Genomic DNA, 8302 nt, shown 5'->3' on the forward strand with positions numbered 1-8302 from the left:
CTTCCGGTGAACTGTAAGTTGCTGCAGTTCCATTCCTTTCAATATCCTGGAATGGAAAAAGCTGAGCCCATTCCCACTACGGGAATCGCAGGCAGTTCAGTTCCATTACTGTAATTCCTCAACGTAGGAAAGGCATCTTGACCATTTCATCGAGTTGAAAATGAACGCTTTATAAAGCTGGTGTCGCCATATGCATTAAAAAAATGACCGCAGTTTGCCGAGTGGGAACACTGGTTAGCATGCGGAGCATATATGTTGAACTGCGATAAATGTGGTTTGTAATTTGCGACATGCGTGTGTGTTGTGAGTGAACACGAGTGAACACGCACGCACGTATGCTGCGAAAGACGATGTTTATTGATGAGACGCTTCGGGTATTTTGAGCAAGATGGCTTTATGGTGCGTAAAGTGAAGGGTGAGTGGGTCTGGTTGCAGCGGTCGAAGGTCGAAGTTTGCAAAGACGTGGTCGATGCACGTCCCGCGAACCGTGGTCAGATGATGTTTGCCGTCGTGCGTTGCTCGTTTCAGCGAGGGCCGCGACTCCATGTAGTCGACCACCCAATCGTACTTGATGACGTCGACTTTGAAGCCGCCAACTATCACGAAGGGTCATCGTTGCGGTCGTTGTTTCAGGTATTCTTCCACGGCTTCGTCGACGTACTTCTCCACGGCGGCACGCGATAGGTTGGGCGTGAGGTACATCGTCATGACGTCGACTCCGCAGACGCTAGCGACAAAGGGCGGCGCATCCCGACACTCGGTTATTTATAGCGAGCGCCAGCCCCGGCGTGCGTATGCACGCGTTAGCATACATCTGGCGCACGTAAAACTAAAGGTCGCGCGGCGCGTGGAGGGGAGAAGCGAGCGCAGCACGCGCTGTGTTGAGAGGAGGAAGGGATGCACAGATGGCTGGCGGAGGAGGAGGGGAGGCTGCGGACGGCGACGGCGCATGACTAACCCCTAGTATAACATGCTCCGCATGTAAAACTGCAGAAGTACGCAAAACACAATGTGAATGGTCATGGAATGGTCATGGATAGTAGGGCACCTGGTGCCTTTGCATCGAATACGCGTACAATTGGGCCGTACCACTCGTCAGCACTAACGCTGGTCAAGCGCGCCTCGCAAGCATATCGGGCGCGAGGACATACCGCGGTGCCACCCAGGGCTGGGTTAACATTGTGGAGGGCCCGGTTCAAAAAAAGAAATAAGGGGGGGGGGGGGCTCACCCCATACCCTTTCTTTCCCACTTTGTCATCTGGTCATGCTTGAGACGACACTTTACAGATTTAGCTGCAAAGAACACAAGCCATATTCATTTCAAACCTCTCCGGAGTGTCTAATATCAGCTAGGCGTTTTATTTCTTGCAGTGTTGTGTGCACACGAAATTTATTTTACCGAAGAATGTGTCATAAGAGCAGTGCTGCCTCGTGGATCGTTGAGCGCGGCAGCGGTGTTATGTCAGCCCGGAGAAGCATGATGTTCACCTGAGTCGCCCGTGGCTGCTATGCAGGGCATTGCGAGTTCAAAAGTAATGGTCGATTGAAGACCTCCACCACAACGCTCAAGTAATAGCGGTGAGGATCTGCTGGCGACCATATAAGAGGGTATAGTGGATATATCTTGTAGATATTTCCTGTGCGCAACCTTTACCAAGTAATGTTTCTCTATATAACCACCGTTTCTCTATATAACCACCAAGCAAGAATTAAGACAGAACGGCAATGCCAGAAGCGAAGAATCGAACCATTATACTTTTGGAGTTTTTGCATAATCAGGAAACTTTGTACCATACAAATATTTCATGGTGCGTTGCTTACATTATAATGAGAGCATACTATAGCATACCTGTGCGCCAGCTTCACACCAGTTATTTTACTTCAGCGCATTAAACGATATTTCATGCAGAAACCGCTCTCTATGCGCCTTCGCATTGCGTTGGGGACCGCAGTTGCTGGAACCCTTGTCATGCTCTATGCATGTGTCCATCCACTGAATCAGCTCCTTCCCTCTACACGATGAATTGTCTTGGGCGAGTAAAAAAGGTTTTTACCGCAGAAATGTGAACTGACTTCAATATTGTGCACGTTATGCAACGAACGACCTCTTAGAAGCATGTATAGTTATTGAAATAGATAATCTGTTTCTATCAGGGGAATCCAGCAAGATGGCAAAACTTTTTCGAACAAAACAATGAAGTCGGCTATTTTTTCTGGCCCTTGGGGGGCCCCCTAAAACCGAAGGACCCGCTTCATTTGAACCCTTTGAACCGTGGATAATCCGCCCCTTGCACCACCATGCGGAGGCGTCCCTGTGACGTACATGGTTGGATTGCTCCACCGCCCTCTCGCGTGCCGCCCGCAGCCGCTTTCGCGTCTCCTTTTTTTTTTATTGTTATTCTTGTACTTCCCTCAACGAAATCAGTAAAACGCTGCTGCAGCTTCTTCCCTGACTGTACGAAGCGCTACATTACTGCCACAGAAAAGTGCTACGCTTGTCACAATGCCTGACTGCCGGTGTCGTCTGCTATGACGACCCAAATGAAAAACACCACGGCGGCCGAGCCTCTGTAAAAGGTGACGACTCATTCCGTGTTGAACTGAAGCATCATATGAGTATTAACGTGTGCTTGCGGCAAAGAGACTTATTTTTGCTGCAAGAAGTGCGTGCTACCACGATACTTCATTCATTGTAGGTTTGCGTCTAAGGACGGGCCACGCTTGACATGACCGCCACATGCGCAAATTACATTTATGTTTAGCACACATAACCCCACGAAGCACAGCGCAAGCGGATTGCCCGATTTGTGGGAAACAACACAGCATTTTTATAGCCGCATGCAACCGCAACCTTTTCTGTTATGATTGTGGGCAAACGTGAGAATTGCGCACGAGCGTGCCTCAATCAGAGTTGTAACTCCTCTCTTTGGCACGCACCTAATATCTATTGCGCGAAATTTCTACGGTGGTCACACGTTGCACATTCGATCGCCATGTAGCCACACATGGGTAAGAATTATGAATGATTGGTTCAGTTTTACAGCTTCTACAAAGCGATAAATCATGATTTAAAAAAGCTGATCAGCCAGCCGCATACTTTTACATCATTGAGCATGCTGGGAAGTCTTGCGTACTGTGATCTAAAAGGAAATTTCACGTTTCAGTAAAATTGCCTGTGTCCAGTTTTTTTTTGTAGTTTTATTCATAAGCTGTGTGATCACAGCAGCTCTTCGAAGACGAACGAGTTTTCGAAGCTGACCACGTTTTCGCCTGAAGATCAGAACAACATTAGGAAGAAGTGACAGTGTCTAGGGCCCCATTCTACAGATGTAATATATAAGCAAGGAACCCTGTGAGCTGAAGTCACGGACGGCTGGTGCGTTGGCAGATTTTTTTTTTTTGGAAAGTGCACTACCTTGAATAGAACTGGGGGACGGGCATGCAGGTGTGCGTGACCGTTGTTTTGTGCGCTATACACTATGAGAAAATTTGGGATGTGGGGGCGGGGGCACGGGCTTGGTGCGCTACCCCCTGGCCACGCCACTGACGGATGGAAACCCGCGTGGTCGGGTATACACATGGAGACGGACGCCTGGGGAAGAGGATGGTGGTGGTGCAGACTACGGTAAAAGTTACAGTGGCGAGAAAAATAAGCTTTAGCAAAGATTAGAGCGGCACATGTATGCTGTAAGAAAGAAGGTTTTCTCGAACGCGCTGGTCGAACACGCAGAAGCAACTGGACACGAAATAGACCGAAATAGGATAAAGGCAACGAAAACAAGGAAAAGTTACTGGACTTCCAGGCTATAGCTTGACTCTCTGACAATTCAGAGTGTCATTTTAAAATATACATAGTCGAATTGTTTGCACATTCATTTTTCATTGTGAACGAGGATCCCATGCGGAAACTGAAACGTTCTGCTTTTATGTGAACATTCATGGTCGGTGCTCATTTCAATCCCATGAGCTCGAATCAACAACAAAAATAAAGAAAGAGGGAGGTCACAGTGGCACTGCTAGTGGCCGTGGCAGTGGCATCGTGTACGTAGCGCACTGTGGCACGCCGCCGGTAACGTTTACTGCGTCTTTCCGCACTGTGCAGTCTGCAAAAGTCCGCACAGACAAAGTCAGAGCAATACAACGCTGTTCAAAAATGAAAACACCGCGAAGTCACCGTTAAACGCATCCAACCACCTGCTTTTCGTCGCCAGAGTGAGGCGAGATCACATGATCCAGCTATGGACGCACGGAGAAAGGAAAGATAGGAGAGTACTAAAGTGCTTATTTGGGCCGGTTGGTACATGGTCAACGAAGTGAAAAAACAGCGCGTAACACAGGACACAGGACAGAGAAGAGACGGACGAGGCGCTGACTTACAACCAAAATTTATTTCGTACAGGGGTGTATATATAGCACACGAAACTTGAAAAAAGAGGGAGTGACATGAAAGAGTAATTTTTTGTTATGATTGTATGCGTATAACAAATAAACTGTGATTGCGCAATCATTCGCTTGTCAAATACGCCAATTCCCTGGTGAGGAGCGTTATCGAAGGTGCACTGACACACATATCGCCTTTCTTGATTATGCAGAATGCCTCATAAATCTCACGTGTCCTTTTATCTCTGTAGCGTCGAAGTATCTTGCATTTGTCAAACAATGCACGGCATCCACAAATGGAGCTGTGCGCAGCTAAGTGGCTGCCAACAGAACCCCGCATTAGATTGCGGTGTTCCCTGAGGCGGTCATTTATACAGCGGCCAGAATGCCCGATGTAACAGCGGCCGCAAGAGAGGGGAATTTCATAAATGGCACAAAAACAACATCCAACAAACTTGATTGCGTGTTTTTTGTCACACACGCGAGGCCCTCTGTCCTCTCTGTTCACCTGATGGCACATACTAGAGAACTTATTTCTGGCTGAAAAAACAACTCTGATTCCAGCTTTTTGTGCTACCTTTTTTAAACAATGTGACACCTTATGCAAGTAAGGAATGACTGCTGTTCTTGAAAAAGAACTTTTTTCTTGACCACTAGTCGGTTCGGTTAGCTGTTTGATGTCTTTTAAGATACTTTCAGCTATGGAACACAGTATGTTATCCGGGTACCCTGCCTTGCGCAATCTGCGCACCTGTGACTCAAAACTAGTACACAATGTGTGATGGCAAGACCGCATCAGGGCCGCCTTTAGACAGGATTTTGCAATCGCTCGCTTTACAAGTTTTGAATGCGCAGAACTGTAGGGTAGCAAACTTTTTTTGGAGCGGGGGGCATACTGCCAGCACACGTGGTCGGACAAAAAAACTTCAATGTCAAGGAACCGGAGTTTGTTAGCAATGGGGAATTCAGTGGTTAGTTGCAGTGAGCCCAAGCAAGTGCGAAACACATCAACAATTTGATCAGCACGTTGCTGAGCTTCAGAGTGGTTGGACCGGTACAAAATCAAGAAGTCATCAACAAATCTAAACACTTTCACGGCGCTCGTCAGTTGTAGGCAATTAATGAGAGATCTGTCATATTTGGCTAAAAGAATGTCACTTAGGATCGGGGCGAGACAGGAACCTATGCAAACACCTTCTTTTTGAATATAAAGTTTGTCATCATGCTTTATAAATGTAGAACGTAAATAAAAGGTCAACATTTCTAAAAAGTTTCTGACGCTAATTCCGCACGAGTCCTGAAATTTGACGTTCCCATAGCGGTCTATGCAGTCGCTCACCTCTGCGCACACCTGGTCCATCGGCAGGGAATAGTATAAGTCTTTTACGTCCACAGAAAAGAAGCTCACTTCTGAAGGGCACTCTTGTTGAAGAAATTCGGATACTATTTGAGGCTTTCTGATGAGGCAAGGGTCTTCCACAGGAAGGACAGATAGGGAACGCTGCAGGTACCTTCCCACCAGGCGCTGCCATGTGCCCTGTTCCGAGACAATGACGCGGAAGGGAACTTCCGGCTTGTGCGTCTTTGCTGAAAAGAACACTGAAAGGTTCACACCCCTCGCTGCTCTCACTGATGACGCCAGTTTTTGAAGGCCAGCCTCTTCACAAAGTTTGCTAGCTGTTGCCTTGACCTTGGAAGGTTTTACATTCGCGACTTGGAAGTTTTCAGTGACAGCAGCGTCCGCCTTTTCTTTGTAGACGGTTGTCGGGGCAAGGACAAAACCGCCTTCTTTGTCCGCCTGAAGGAGCTTGAGATCTGCAGCGCGTAGCGACTTAATCACGGAAGGCTGACGTGATGTTCCGGTTTGCTTTGTTGGCAACAAACAATCCACGCCTTCTTGAATGCACCTGTCTCTATTATCAACAGAGGCTCGTGCCGCCGTGCTCCTTACTAAGCTCAAAAGCTCTACTTGGTCCAATTTTGGTGGCTCGCAAAATTTTGGGCCCTTTTCCAATGCGCTTTTTACTCCAGGAGGGATGCTTGCGTTCCCTAGAGTCACAACTTCTTGTCCAGATTGGCATGTTTGCTTCTTTCTTCTTGGCAGGCTGGCAAATATCATCTTCCAAAGAAAATCCGCTGTCCGGGATGCAATACCCAGGTCTCTGCGGTAGGCCCTCAGAGCACTGTTTTGCGATGCATTTCCCATGCTTGCAGCATATAGGCAGTCCGAGTAGAACCGCACTTGTCGCCAGGCCTCCGACCGGAAGATTCGGCATATTCTGTCAGCATGACCCTTTGATGGCGCTAAACCACCAAAAAGTTGAAGAACATCTGGAGGCAGAGACGAATTCTTCAAGGCGAACGTATAAAGACGAGTCCTGCAGATCGCAGTAGCCAGCAGGTTTATACACACAACGGAAGAGCGGAGAAAGGGGTAGGATATAACAGAGCCCGATGTATTAGAAATGAACTGTACTAAAGTGCTTATTTGGGCCGGTTGGTACATGGTCAACGAAGTGAAAAAACAGCGCGTAACACAGGACACAGGACAGAGAAGAGACGGACGAGGCGCTGACTTACAACCAAAATTTATTTCGTACAGGGGTGTATATATAGCACACGAAACTTGAAAAAAGAGGGAGTGACATGAAAGAGTAATTTTTTGTTATGATTGTATGCGTATAACAAATAAACTGTGATTGCGCAATCATTCGCTTGTCAAATACGCCAATTCCCTGGTGAGGAGCGTTATCGAAGGTGCACTGACACACATATCGCCTTTCTTGATTATGCAGAATGCCTCATAAATCTCACGTGTCCTTTTATCTCTGTAGCGTCGAAGTATCTTGCATTTGTCAAACAATGCACGGCATCCACAAATGGAGCTGTGCGCAGCTAAGTGGCTGCCAACAGAACCCCGCATTAGATTGCGGTGTTCCCTGAGGCGGTCATTTATACAGCGGCCAGAATGCCCGATGTAACAGCGGCCGCAAGAGAGGGGAATTTCATAAATGGCACAAAAACAACATTCAACAAACTTGATTGCGTGTTTTTTGTCACACACGCGAGGCCCTCTGTCCTCTCTGTTCACCTGATGGCACATACTAGAGAACTTATTTCTGGCTGAAAAAACAACTCTGATTCCAGCTTTTTGTGCTACCTTTTTTAAACAATGTGACACCTTATGCAAGTAAGGAATGACTGCTGTTCTTGAAAAAGAACTTTTTTCTTGACCACTAGTCGGTTCGGTTAGCTGTTTGATGTCTTTTAAGATACTTTCAGCTATGGAACACAGTATGTTATCCGGGTACCCTGCCTTGCGCAATCTGCGCACCTGTGACTCAAAACTAGTACACAATGTGTGATGGCAAGACCGCATCAGGGCCGCCTTTAGACAGGATTTTGCAATCGCTCGCTTTACCGGTCCAACCACTCTGAAGCTCAGCAACGTGCTGATCAAATTGTTGATGTGTTTCGCACTTGCTTGGGCTCACTGCAACTAACCACTGAATTCCCCATTGCTAACAAACTCCGGTTCCTTGACATTGAAGTTTTTTTGTCCGACCACGTGTGCTGGCAGTATGCCCCCCCGCTCCAAAAAAAGTTTGCTACCCTACAGTTCTGCGCATTCAAAACTTGTAAAGCGAGCGATTGCAAAATCCTGTCTAAAGGCGGCCCTGATGCGGTCTTGCCATCACACATTGTGTACTAGTTTTGAGTCACAGGTGCGCAGATTGCGCAAGGCAGGGTACCCGGATAACATACTGTGTTCCATAGCTGAAAGTATCTTAAAAGACATCAAACAGCTAACCGAACCGACTAGTGGTCAAGAAAAAAGTTCTTTTTCAAGAACAGCAGTCATTCCTTACTTGCATAAGGTGTCACATTGTTTAAAAAAGGTAGCACAAAAAGCTGGAATCAG

This window comes from Rhipicephalus microplus, chromosome X, assembly GCF_043290135.1.
Source record: "Rhipicephalus microplus isolate Deutch F79 chromosome X, USDA_Rmic, whole genome shotgun sequence".
Taxonomy (NCBI): domain Eukaryota; kingdom Metazoa; phylum Arthropoda; class Arachnida; order Ixodida; family Ixodidae; genus Rhipicephalus; species Rhipicephalus microplus.